General features: G+C 45.6%; 1 protein-coding gene across 36 annotated transcripts in view; it reads right to left on the bottom strand.

Annotated features, from left to right (window-relative positions):
• The window catches only part of USP54 (ubiquitin specific peptidase 54), a 128,562-nt gene extending 119,798 nt beyond the window's left edge, over positions 1 to 8,764 (bottom strand). For 33 of the 36 annotated variants that reach the window (XM_063780740.1, XM_063780738.1, XM_024346449.3 and 30 more), the window contains exon 1: positions 8,679 to 8,764. The gene's annotated coding sequence lies outside the window, so the exon portion shown is untranslated. Of the gene's footprint in view, positions 1 to 8,308; positions 8,384 to 8,678 lie in introns of those variants that run through there. The other 3 variants (XM_054660201.2, XM_054660212.2, XM_016918595.4) reach the window with 2 other exon arrangements.
• Positions 8,765 to 13,429: the final 4,665 nt, after the last annotated feature.

The raw sequence follows: 13,429 nt of genomic DNA on the forward strand, positions 1-13,429 counted from the left end.
ATTAGCCAGGCGTGGTGGTGCATGCCTGTAATCCCAGTTACTTGGGAGGCTGAGGTGGGAGAATCACTTGAACCCAGGAGGCGGAGGTTGCAGTGAGCTGAGATCATGCCATTGCACTCCAGCCTGGGCAACAGAGAGAGACTCTGTCTAAAAATAATAATAATAAAAATAAAAAATAATAATAAATATGGAAAATATTCAACTTCATCTCAAATAAATGGAAATTTAAAATGAGATCACTTGGCCAGGTGCAGTGGCTCATACGTGTAATCCCAGCACTTTGGAGGGCTGAGGTGGAAAAATTCCTTGAGTTCAGGAGTTCAAGATCAGCCTGGGCAATATAGTGAGACCTCGTCTCTTCAAAAAAATTAAAAATTAGACTTTCTCTTCCTGGTTCCTAGCAGAGTCAGGAAAAGCTTTGTTGAGAGGGCGGGGTGAAAAAAACTTTTTTAAAATTAGCTGGGCATGATGGTGCACATCTGTAGTTCCAGCTACTTGGGAGGCTGAGGTGAGAGGATTGTTTGAGGCCAGGAGGCAAAGGCTGCAGTAAGCTGTGATTGCACTGCACTCCAGCCTAGGCAACAAAGACCCTGTCTCAATAAATAAAAATAAAAATAAAAATAAGGCAGTGGTTCACACCTGTAATCTCAGCATTCTGGGAGTGCAAGGTTGACGGATCATCTGAGGTCAGGAGTTCGAGACCAGCCTGGCCGACATGGTGAAACCCCATCTCTACTAAAAATACAAAAATTAGCCGGGCTTGGTGGCAGGTGCCTGTAATCCCAGCTACTCGAGAGGCTGAGGCAGGAAAATTGCTTGAACCCGGGAGGCGGAGGTTGCAGTGAACCCAGATTGCGCCACTGCACTCCAGCCTGGGCGACACAGCAAGACTCCATCTCAAAACATTAATAAATAAAAATAAATAAAATGAGATCACTTGTCTTCTCTTTTTAGCAGCAGGGTCTCACTCTCACTCTGACGTGTAGTCAGACTGAGGCTGGAGTGTAGTGGCATGATTTAGCTGACTGCAACCTCAAACACCTGGGCTCAAGGGATCTTCCTGCCTCAGCCTCCCAAGTAGCCAGGACTATAGGCGCATGCTGCCAGACCCAGCTAATTTTTTAAAATTTTTGGTAAAAAATTAGCTGGGGCCGGGCACAGGGGCTCACGCCTGTAATCCCAGCACTTTGGGAGGATGAGGCGGGGTGGATCACCTAAGGTCAGGAGTTCAAGACCAGCCTGGCCAACATGGTGAAACCCCCTCTCTACTAAAAGTACAAAAATTAGCTGGGCATGGGGCTCACGCCTGCAATCCCAACTACTTGGGAGGCTGAGGAAGGAGAATCGCTTGACCCAGGAGGCAGAGGTTGCAGTGAGCTGCGATTGTGCCACTGCACTCCAGCCTGGGTCACAGAGCGAGACTCCATCTCAAAAAAAAAAAAAAAAAATTAGCCGGGCGTGGTAGCTGGTGCCTGTAATCTCAGCTACTCAGGAGGCTGAGGCAGGAGAATTGCTTGAACCTGGGAGCAGAGGTTGCAGTGAACTGAGATTATGCCACTGCACTCTAGCCTGGGCAACAGAGCGAGACTCCATCTCAAAAAAAATTTTTTTGGTAGAGGCCAGGCAGGTGGCTTACACCTGTAATCCCTGCACTTTGGGAGGCCGAGGCAGGCAGATTACCTGAGGTCAGGAGTTCGAGACCAGCCTAGCCAACATGGTGAAACCCTGTCTCTACTAAAAATACAAAAATTAGCTAAGTATGGTGGGGCATGCCTGTAGTCCCAGCTACTCGGGAGGCTGAAGCATGAGAATCACTTGAACCCAGGAGGTGGAGGTTGCATTCCAGCCTGGGTGATGGAGCAAGACTTGTCTCAAAAAAAGCAAAACAAAACAAACAACAAAACTGCATGTATTTCTTTTTTCTTTTTTTTGAGACAGAGTGTCTGTTAGTTACCCAGCCTGGAGCGCAGTAGTGGAATCATGGCTCACTACAGCCTCAACTTCCCAGGCTCAAGTGATCCTCTTGTCTCAGCCTCCTACGTAGCTGGGGTTACAGGTGCATGCCACCAAATCCTGGCTAAATTTTTCACTTTTTTTGTAGAGACAGGGTTTCTACATTTTGCCATACCCAGGATGGTCTTGAACTTGTGGGCTCAAGCAATCCACCCACCTTCAGCCTTCCACTCTAGCCTGGGCGACAGAGTGAGACTCCATCTCAAAAAAAAAAAAAGAAAGAAAGAAAGAAAAAAGAAAGTTCTCTAGGGAGAACTGCTGGGATTATAGGCGTGAGCCACCACACCCAGCCTAATATGTATTATAACGCAGTTGTATTCCTCCACTTTTTTCTAAATCAGAGAAGCGTTTATTAAATGGCCCAGCAGTGCAACTGAAGACAGAAAAATTAAACAGTAATATAGCAAATCAAAAATAGGAAGCACCTAAATAAAACACCTGAATTACTTATCCTTAGTACAAGTAGGAAGTATAAGTACAGTTTAAGGTAAACAAGTAATCAGTTTGTATTCTGTCATCTATCAGTAAATAGCCTCTTGACAAAACTGGTTTCCCAAAATTAGCTGAGGGCATCTATAACTCTACAGTAATTATTAAATATAACTTGGCAATGTGGTAGAGTACAAGGAACAGTTAGCTGGAAACCAGGACATCTGGGACATTGCAGCTGTGTGACTTTGGGTAAGTCATTTAAAAGTTCTCTAGGCTTGCCGGGCACAGTGGGTCACACCTGTAATCCCAGCACTTTGGGAGGCCAAGGTGGGCAGATCACTTGAGGTCAGGAGTTCCAGACGAGCCTGACCAATATGGTAAAACTCTGTCTCTACTGAAAATACAATAATTAGCTGGGCGTGGTGGCGGGCGCCTGTAGTCCCAGCTACTCAGGAGGCTGAGACAGGAGAATTGCTTGAACCCAGGAGGCGGAGGTTGTAGTGAGCCGAGACTGTGCCACTGCACTCTAGCCTGGGCGACAGAGCGAGACTCCATCTCAAAAAAAAAGAAAGAAAGAAAGAAAGAAAAAAGAAAGTTCTCTAGGCTTTAGTTTCCTCAATATAAAATGAATAGAATGGACTGGTTGACCGCTAAGCATTCTAGTAAGTCTAGAACTGATTATCAATACTTCATTAATGGTATTTATCATTCTCATTTAGGTTTCTGGGGATTCTTTTTTTTTTTTTTTTTTTTTCAGTAGAAATAGGGTCTCACTCTGTTGGCCAGGCTGGTCTTGAACTCCTGGCCTCAAGCAATCCTCCTGCCTTAGCCTCCCAAAGTGCTGGGATTACAGACATAATCTCACATAGATTTTTAAAGAAGCCATTTACAAAGATATAAAATTTGGGGGCCGGGAGTGGTGGCTCACGCCTGTAATCCCAGCACTTTGGGAGGCCAAAGCGGGTCAATCATCTGAGGTCAGGACTTCAAGACCAGCCTGCCCAACATGGTGAAACCCTGTCTCTACCAAAAATACAAAAAATTATCTGGGTGTGGTGGCGGGCACCTGTAATCCCAGCTACTCCGGAGGCTGAGGCCAAGAGCAAAACTCTGTCTCAAAAAACAAACAGGTCGGATGCGGTGGCTCACCACTGTAATCCCAGCACTTTGGGAGGCTGAGGCGGGTGGATCGCCCAAGGTCAGGAGTTGGAGACCACCCTGGCCAACATGGCGAAACCCCGTCTCTACTAAAAATACAAAAATTAGCTGAGCTCGGTGGCACGTGCCTGTAATCCCAGCTACTCAGGAGGCTGAGGCAGGAGAATCGCTTGAACCTGGTAAGCAGAGGTTGCAATGAGCCAAGATTGTGCCACTGCACTCCGGCCTGGGTGACAGAGCAAGACTCTGTCTCAAAAAACAAACAAATAATACAAAGATGTAAAATTTGAATTTCAACCAGAAAACCGTACTTTGGACTTTGAAATATAGAGTGAAAAAAAAAACCTGAAAGCAAATATATAAAAACATGTGACACATACATACATTTTTCTCAATATAAAAAAACTACAGTATGAAGGCGGGGCACAGTGGCTCACGCCTGTAATCCCAGCACGTTGGTAGGCCGAGACGGGAAGATCACAAGGTCAGGAGATCAAGACCATCCTGGCTCATATAATGAAACCCTATCTCTACTAAAATTACAAAAAATAGCCGGGCGTGGTGGCGGGCACCTGTAATCCCAGCTACTCAGGAGGCTGAGGCAGAAGAATGGCATGAACCCAGGAGGCGGAGCTTGCAGTGAGCCAAGATTGCGCCACTGTACTCCAGCCTGGGCGACACAGGGACACTCCGTCTCAAAAAAAAAAAAAAAAAAAAAAAAAAACTACTGTATGAAAATATGTTTGACTAAATGCCTTAAAGTCTGTTGTAATAACATTTCCCCTATATATGAATACAGATAACCATTTCCACTACTAAAATGATCACTTGCTGGAAGCTTACAAATATATAATTGCTTGCTACAACTATTTTCCCAAGCATAGCTCCCTATACAATTATACACAGCAGAAATTTGGTAATTTACTCAATTCTCTATATAACAATACAAATTTTGTATTTAGCATCATGCTAACATTCACATTAGTTCCCCATAGGTAGTGTAAATATCTGAGGGAGAAAATCTATGAGTAAAAAAACAGATACCCCTATCCATTTATACCTTCCAAGTCCCACCCAGAATTCTGGTCTCCTGGCCAGTTCCACCTGCAACCTCTCCCCACTTCCTCCATACCAAGACTCCCTCCTTCCCTACAAAAGAAAGAAATCTTTCTTAGAATATTAGAATCACATAAATTTCCAACACCAATCTCTATTCTACCATCTACTAGCTCAATAATCTTTGGTAACTTCCTGAACTTTTTAAGCCTTGGTTTTCTTTAAAGTAACTAGTACCAGCTGCAGAGCAGAGTGTTGTTATAAGATAAAATGAGATAATGTGCCTGGCACATTAATAATCACTCAATGAATGTTATCTATTATTATTATTGCCTTAAGACTGTTGTAATATTTATTTATTTATTTATTTATTTATTTAGAGACAGAATCTTGCCTGTTGCCTAGGTTGGAGTATAGTGGCATGATTTCGGTTCACTGTAACCTCCGCTTCCTGGGTTCAAGCGATTCTCCTGCCTCAGCCTCCCGAGTGGCTGGAATTACTGGCAGGCATCACCATGCCCAGCTAATTTTTGTATTTTTAGTAGAGACGGGGTTTCACCATGTTGGCCAGGCTGATCTCAAACTCCTGACCTCAACTGATCCGCCCACCTCAGCCTCCCAAAGTGCTGTGATGACAGGCCTGAGCTACCGTGCCTTGTCTGTATTTATTTACATCTACAGTAAAGGAGTACTAAAAAAGACTAATAGGACCAGCGAGGTGGCTCACGCCTATAATCCCAGCATTTTGGGAGGCTGAGGTGGGAGGATCACTTGAGCCCAGGTGCTTGAGATCAGCATGGGCAACATAGGGAGATCCTGTCTCTAGAAAAAGTACAAAAATTAGCCAAGCACCTGTAGTCCCAGCTCCTGGAGAGGCTGAAAAGCAAGAGGATTCCTTAAACCCAGGAGACTGAGGCTGCAGTGAGCCGTGATTACTCCACTGCACTCCAGCCTGGGCAACAGACAACTCGTCTTTAAAGAAAAAAAAAAGGGGGGGCTTAAATTATGAACTGACCAGTGAATTTTCTCCTCAAACTTCCATTCTTTTATCTCTTCTGAGAAACTTACTATGTGTTTCACTAAGGCAGCACAGTTTAGTTTGGTTAACACTTTGTAATTTTGAAAACTCTTAGGCTGGGCATGGTGGCTCAAGCCTGTAATCCCAGCGCTTTGGGAAGCCAAGCTGCCAAGGCAGGAGGATTGCTGGGTAACATAGCCAGACCAGCTTAGGCAACATAGCAAGACCTCATCTCTACAAAAAAAATTTTAATAATTAACTGCGCGTGGTTGCATGCACCTGTGGTCCTATCTACTCAGGAGGCTGAGGTGGGAGGAAAGCTTGGGCCCAGGAGGTTGAGGTGGCAGTGAGCTGTGATGACACCACTGCATTCCAGCCTGGGCAACAGCAAAACCCTGTCTCAAAAAAAGAGAAAAGAAAATTCTTACTTTGGGAGGCTGAGGCAGGAGTATCACTTGAGCCCAGGAGTGTGAGACCAGCCTGGCAACATAGCAAGACCCCATCTCTAAAAATAAATCAGCTGGGCATGGTGGCCCTCACCTGTAGTCTCAGCTCTATTCAGGAGACAGAGGTACAAGGATGGCTGGAGCCCAGGAGGTTGAAGTTGCAGTGAGCCATGATCTTGCCACTGCACTCCAGCCTAAGTAACACAGTGAGACCCTGTTGCAAAACAAACAAACAAACAAATTCTTTGTCCTGTCAACTACTATATAAACTCTTCAGGGGCAGAACCTTGTCTCATACTTTCATGTTCATATATTGTGCTTATTACATTGTAAGTATTTTTTTCTCTATCAGTCTGCCCTCACAGGGTCTGAGCAACTCCAAGGCAAAGATCGAGTTCTACCTGTATTTGTATCCTGAAGGCTTAGCAATCAGACACAAAATAGGTCTCAATAAATATTAAGTGGGTAAATGAATTAATCTTTTTTCACTGCAATGCCTTACACAGTACTTTACACATAACAGGAGTTCAGTAGAGCTTGTTATTGGATTCATGCAGAAATCTTTTGGACTCAACCACCACACAAAGCTTTATCTTGCATCAGAAAAGCACTTCTACTTTAATGTTTAGCTGCTGACATTACAAATTAGGTTTTACTCTAACATATATCAAATAAATGGGTTCAGTGACTAACCACATTAAGACCAGCTGAAGGATTTTTAAAAGCCATATATATATATATATATATGTGTGTGTGTGTATATATATATATGTGTGTGTGTATATATATATATATATATATATATATATTTTTTTTTTTTTTTTTTTTTTTTTTTTTTGAGACGGAGTCTCGCTCTGTCGCCCAGACTGGAGTGCAATGGTGCGATCTCGGCTTACTGCAACCTTCCCCTCCGGGGTTCAAGCGATTCTCCTGCCTCAGCTTTCCGAGTAGCTGGGATTGCAGGCGCGCGCCACCAGGCCCGGCTAATTTTTATATTTTTTTAGTAGAGACAGGGGGGTTTCACCATGTTAGCCAGGCTGGTCTCGAACTCCTCACCTCAAGCAGTCTGCCCGCCTCGGTCTCCCAAAGTGCTGGAATTACAGGCGTGAGTCACCGCGCCCAGCCAAAAAGCCATTATTCTAATTAATGCATTTGTGAACCTCAACATAAAAAAATCCAGTTATATAATCACAAGAGAGTTATCCCTTTCAAATGTATACCTACAAAAGATAGAAAAATGATCAGAAAACTTGTATCTGTCGATTGAAATAAATTATTTTTATGCCTGACTTGAAGCCATTGTTTTCACTACAAATAACAGTTAACCAGCAAAGTGGTCCACACCTGTTTCCAGAAAACAGTCCTTAAGACTCAAAGACTAGATGTTTTCCCCTCTGTGATTTTTAACTCCTGAGAGACATCTTTTATTTCAACATTGAGACATTCAAAACATGTTCTGTCTCCTAAAATAAAATCTCATTCATTTCTTAAAAGGCAAATAGCTTGATAAGCACACTTTAGGAACACCAGGTTTTACATCCAAATAACTAAAACTATCCCTAGATTTAGTGTTCAGCCTGCTGCTGCAATTTTTAAAAAAATTGTTTTTTAAGTTACATTTGCGGAAGGTTTAAGTGTCGTATTGCACATTTTTTCACCATACCATCTAACCTGACTACCTTCCAGGTATTTCATAAGCACACCGTAAAGAAATTGTACACTTGAATGAGTATGGGAAGAAACGTAAGCTTAGCACACACCCCCTTCTTCCAACTCAATACGCTTCAGAGGAAGCAACCTTAGTGTTTTTTTCTTCTCAAGAATCGCTCTCTCCCGCCCCCCCACCCTGCGCTTTATTTTAGAGTAGCAATCATTCATTATCCTACTCGTAGTTTCTCAGCGAAAAGAACCTTCCCAACTAATACTAGTTCACCAGGACTCTCCGTTCGCATCTCAAGAGTGTCCGTGGGGTATCTCTCCGGAAAGAGGGAAAGGAGGCGGCGACGATCTGGGACGCCACCATTCCCGCCACGGCCATTTAGGACCCAGGTCCCGGCGCGCGGTCCCCGACTAGCCTCAGGCAGAGCCCGGGGATCTGTAAAGGTCTGATCTCTTCTCCTCCCTCCACCCCTCTAACCAGTGAAAAGCAAACTGGGCCCAACGTCTGTGCTCTCATTCAACATACCCTCCTCCTCGCTGTACCCCATTTCTTCCCACTTCTTTCCCAATGTAGCCTGGTCCCTTTATCCAGTTCCAAGTCTCCGTAAACACCCTGCTCCCAACACACACACCCCTCCACGCTCCAGCCTGCGCCCCCTGAACCCCATTACACCCGGGTCCCTCCCCCTGGACCTCCCAGCAGCTCTAGTCCTCCCCGCGTGCCCTAGAGCAGACCGGCGCCGCGTCCCTGTACCCACAGGACCCAGGTCCTGCCCCACACGTCACACTCAGGTCCATTCCTCCCGCGACCTAACCTTCCCCGCACCCCCTCCCCAGGCGCTACCCCCTGCACCCCGTTACCCCCGGCCCCGCCCCCCTGAGGGTGTCGCACTCACAGCTCCTGGCGCCGCATACTTAACCGCCGCGGCTGCTATAGCTACAGGGAGCCAAGGCAACCAGCTCTCGCGACACTTTCCTTGGCCATGGCGAGAGCACACGAGAAGAGACTCTCGCAAGAAAGTAAATGAGTCAGGCTGGAAACAGCGAAGTATATCTCGCGATAGCACTGTTTAAAATGGCGGCCTCAAGGCGTTTCACGGGTGTCCCGGACAGGCGTGGAGGTGGGGCGCAGGCGAGGATGAAGCTTGAGTTGGCCGGGAGTCGGAAAACGATTGCAGGCGGGACCGCGTCCGTCGGGGCTGAGGAAACTTAGCGTGGCAGACCCTAAACTGGGATAACTTTAGGGATATGGCCTTCTTTTCCCAATTGCCTCAAACTTAGAGCAGCGTCGTCTTTAGCTGAAGATTCATTTTCCCAGCGTTTTCCTTCTCCAGGCGGAGTAGTTGGAGACAGAGGGCAAGCCAGAAACTGACCTTCCCATCTCCTCATTCCCTTCCATCAAGAACTTTTCATCGTTCTTTCCCCACCCTGGTTTGTAAATGGTATTTGGCTTCATAAAAACGTTTGTCCACAGGTGCCCTGCTCCATCAGTTCGCCCCAGCAATATAGGAAGTTACCAAAAGAAAAAAATTTTTTATTGACGTTGGATGCAGAAAGGAACCGCGTTGGTGTGTGATTTGAATTTTGGACTTCTTGTTTCCTGCCCTGCGGCCACGTCCCCCTTACTTGGTGACTCTCAGCACTTAGTTGTGGGGCTTTTTCTCTCTGCTCTCAGACAACTATAAAAGCAGACTAATTGAACAGCATCTAGAACAGAAGGTGGATGTAAAGAACATTGGTCGGCCGGGCGCTGTGGCTCACGCCTGTAATCCCAGCACTTGAGAGGCCGAGGCGGGCAGATCACGAGGTCAGGAGATCGAGACCATCCTGACCAACATTGTGAAACCCCGTCTCTACTAAAAATACAAAAATTAGCTGGGCGTGGTGGCGTGTGCCCGTAATCCCAGCTACTCGGGAGGCTGAGGCAGGAGAATTGCTTGAACCAGGGAGTTGGAGGCTGCAGTGAGCCAAGATCACGCCACTGCACTCCAGCCTGGCGACAGAGCGAGACTTCGTCTCAAAAAAGAAAAAAAAAAAATGAGCCGGGCGTAGTGGCGCGCGTCTGTAGTCCCAGCAACTCGGGAGGATAAAGTGGGAGAATCCCTTGAGCTGGGAGGTGGAGGTTGCAGTGAGCTATGATCACACCACCGCACTCCAACAAACAGAGCCAGACTCTGCCTCAAGATAGAGTGTGAGAGAGATCAAAATATCATTTCAACATATAACCAATGTTATTAACAAGATAACTTACATTCTTTTTTTCGTACTAAGTTTTCAAAATTTGGTGTTTATACTTGGAGCACATCTCATTAAGGACTGGGAGCATTTAAAGAGCTCAAGAGCCACATGCAACTAGTGACGAGAGTATCGGACAGCGCAGTCCTAGACTCTAGAGTAATGAATGAGCTCTCTAGATGTCCGGGGGGGTGGTATCATGGGTGTGTGGTGTATGTAAAAGAAACTCTTGAAATTGCTAACTCAAATGGCTGCAGAGGCTAGGCAAGTAACAATAAAAGATGACCTGACATAGGGACTAGGACCCACTGGAGACTACAAACTCCTATCTAAAAGAGCCACTTTTCCTGAGTTTTAAAACACAGTGATGCCAAACAAGATGTCTGTGAGTAGGACACACAGCTAACTCTGCGGCCAATATACTGCCTCAGTGAACCGTCGTATTCAAATGTATGAAACACAAGGATTTTTTGTTGTTGTTTTTTATTTTTTTTTGAGACAGGGTCTCTCTAGTCATCCGTGATCTCGGCTCACTACAACTTCCACCTCTCCCACTCAAGCGATCCTCCCACCTCACCTCCCAAGTAGCAGGGACTACAGACACCTACCACTACACCTGGCTAATTCTTGTAGAAGGGGTATTTTAACAGAAGAATAGTAACTAGGCAAAGGGATGGCAAACCTTGAAAACCTGACCACATTTATTTCTGGGTCCTGTACAAGTGTGTGCACTTTAAGCCATCATTGCAATTTAGGATTATAATTTGACTTCTAAGTAGAGTTTCCTACTGAGGAGATAATTTTACAACCAACCTGGGCTCCCTATAAATTAATAAGCTGATATCATGATTTTTATTATAGTTAAAATTTTAGACATTCTGAGCTTGAAAAAATTATTTCCAGGTTTTCAAAGCTGTTCACTAGCAGACTCCAGACATTTTTTTCTCCAACTTTAAGAGAAGGCATATACATATATATATATATATATACACACACACACACATATATATATATTTTTTGTTTTGTTTTATTTTGGTTTTTTTCTGTTTTTTGTTTTTTGTTTTTTTGAGACAAGGTCTCACTCACACCCAGGCTGGAGTTCGGTGGCATGATCTCGGCTCAATACAACCTCCACCTCTCAGTTTCAAGCGATTCTTTTGCCTCAGCCTCCAAAGTAGCTGGGATTACAGTCACGTGCCACTGTGCCCGACTAATTTTTTTGCATTTTTAGTAGAGACACGGTTTCGACATGTTGGCCAGGCTGGTCTCGAATTTCTGGCTTCAAGTGACCCGCCCACGTTGGCCTTCCAAAGTGCTGGGATTAGGAGTGTGAGCCAGCACACCTGGCCTACAAGAAGGCATTTAATTATTTTATGGTTGACCGTAAAAGCTCTTTGTCACAGGAAAGTTATTTGTCTTTGTACTGCTTTTGCCTGATACAGTACCTGGTATACAGAAGGCACATAATAAACATTTGTTAAAGGAATATAGTCCTTAAAACTTTTGACGGGCTCACAGACTTAAAACCCGAGAATCTGATGAAGGCTAAGCCTTATTCAGATCTTAACTGTGCCCTATCCATATTCCCTCAAACTACCCCAGAGTTCACCTCAACTTTGGTAGACAGATCTTGTACAGGCCCAGAACTTCTTACCTCAAACACCTGAGTAACTCTATCTGGAAGTGCTAGCAGAGTTAACATTATGAGAGACAATCTACAATCAATGAGAGATGGGATTTGGTAGCTAAATATTCCAGTTCCTCATCCCCTTAGTGGAGCCATTCTGAAGCATATTCTACTGTAATGTTTCTCAAAATTTTCTAGCATATGATAATCACCTGGAGAGATGAATATGACACAGATTCCAGCCAGGCTCAGTGGCTTACACCTGTAATCGCAGCACTTTGGAAGGTTGAGGCGGAAGGATCACTTGAGCCCAGGAGTTCAAGACCAGCCTGGGCAATATGGTGAGACTTTGTGAGCATGGTGGCACACATCTGTGGTCCCAGCTACCTCAGAGGCTGAGGTGGGAGGATCACTTGAGCTTGGGAGGTTGAGTCTACAGTGAGCCAAGATTGCGTCACTGTGCATCAGCCTGAGTGACAGAGGAAGAGTCTGTCTCCAAAAAAAAAAAGAAAAACGATAGAGATTCTTGGGCCCAAGAGTTTGCATTCTAACCAAGCCCCTAGGAATACTGATGCTGCTGCCAATCCATGGACCACATTTTGTTTTTTTGTTTTTTTGTTTTTTTTTTTTGTTTTTTTGAGATGGAGTTTCACTCTTCTTGCTCAGGCTGGAGTGCAATGGCGCGATCTCGGGTCACTGCAACCTCCACCTCCCGGGTTCAAGTGATTCTCCTGCCTCAGCCTCCCAAGTACAAGTAGGTGGGATTATAGGCATGTGCCACCACACCTGGCTAATTTTGTACTTTTCGTAGAGATGGGGTTTCGCCATGCTGGTCAGGCTGGTCTCGAACTCCTGACCTCAGGCGATCCGCCCACCTCAGCCTCCCAAAGTTCTGGGATTACAGGCGTGAGCCACCGCACCCAGCCTAGACCACGTTTTGAGTAGCATTGTTTCTAAGACTCCCCAGTGGGATTCAGCCCCAATAGCTCAAAGGGACTTTTGGCTTTCCTCTCACTCCCTTATACTGTTTGGATTTCTTGGGATCATATCCCAAATGAACTGGTCTTGCATCCAAATCTTTCTTTCAGGGTCTGTTTAGGGTGGGTGGGAGAATACAAACTATGACAACCCTCTCCTTAGGAAAAAGTACAGAGGGGCAGGTGTGGTGGCTCACGCTTGTAAGCCCAGCGCTTTTAGGAGGCTGAGGTGGGTGGATCACAAGGTCAAGAGGTCAAGACCAGCCTGGCCAACATGGTGAAACCCCGTCTCTACTAAAAATACAAAAAATTAGATGGGCATGGTGATGGGTGCCTGCAATCCCAGCTACTCGGGAGGCTGGAGCAGGAGAATCGCTTGAACCCAGGAGGCAGAGACTGCAGTAAGCCGAGACGCGCCACTGCACTCCAGCCTGGGTGACAGAGCGAGACTCCGTTTAAAAAAAAAAAAAAAAGGAAAAGGTACAAAGTTTTGTATACACGTTTAAAGGAGGTAGGCCAGGCACGGTGGCTCCTGCCTGTAATCCTAGCACTTTGAGAGGCCGGGGCAGGCAGATTGCTTGAGCTCAGGAGTTCAGGACCAGCCTGGGCAACATGGCAAAACCCCATCTCTACAAAAAAATACAGAAAATTAGCCAGGCGTGGTGGCGAGCTCCTGTAGTGCCACCTACTTGGGGGTCTGAAGTGGGAGGATCACTTGCACCTGAGAGGTGGAGACCGCAGTGAGCTAAGATTGCACCACTTCACTGCACTCCAGTCTGGGCGACAGAGTGAGACCCTATCTCAAAAA

Source organism: Pan troglodytes, chromosome 8 (genome assembly GCF_028858775.2).
Source record: "Pan troglodytes isolate AG18354 chromosome 8, NHGRI_mPanTro3-v2.0_pri, whole genome shotgun sequence".
In the NCBI taxonomy this organism is placed as follows: Eukaryota; Metazoa; Chordata; class Mammalia; order Primates; family Hominidae; genus Pan; species Pan troglodytes.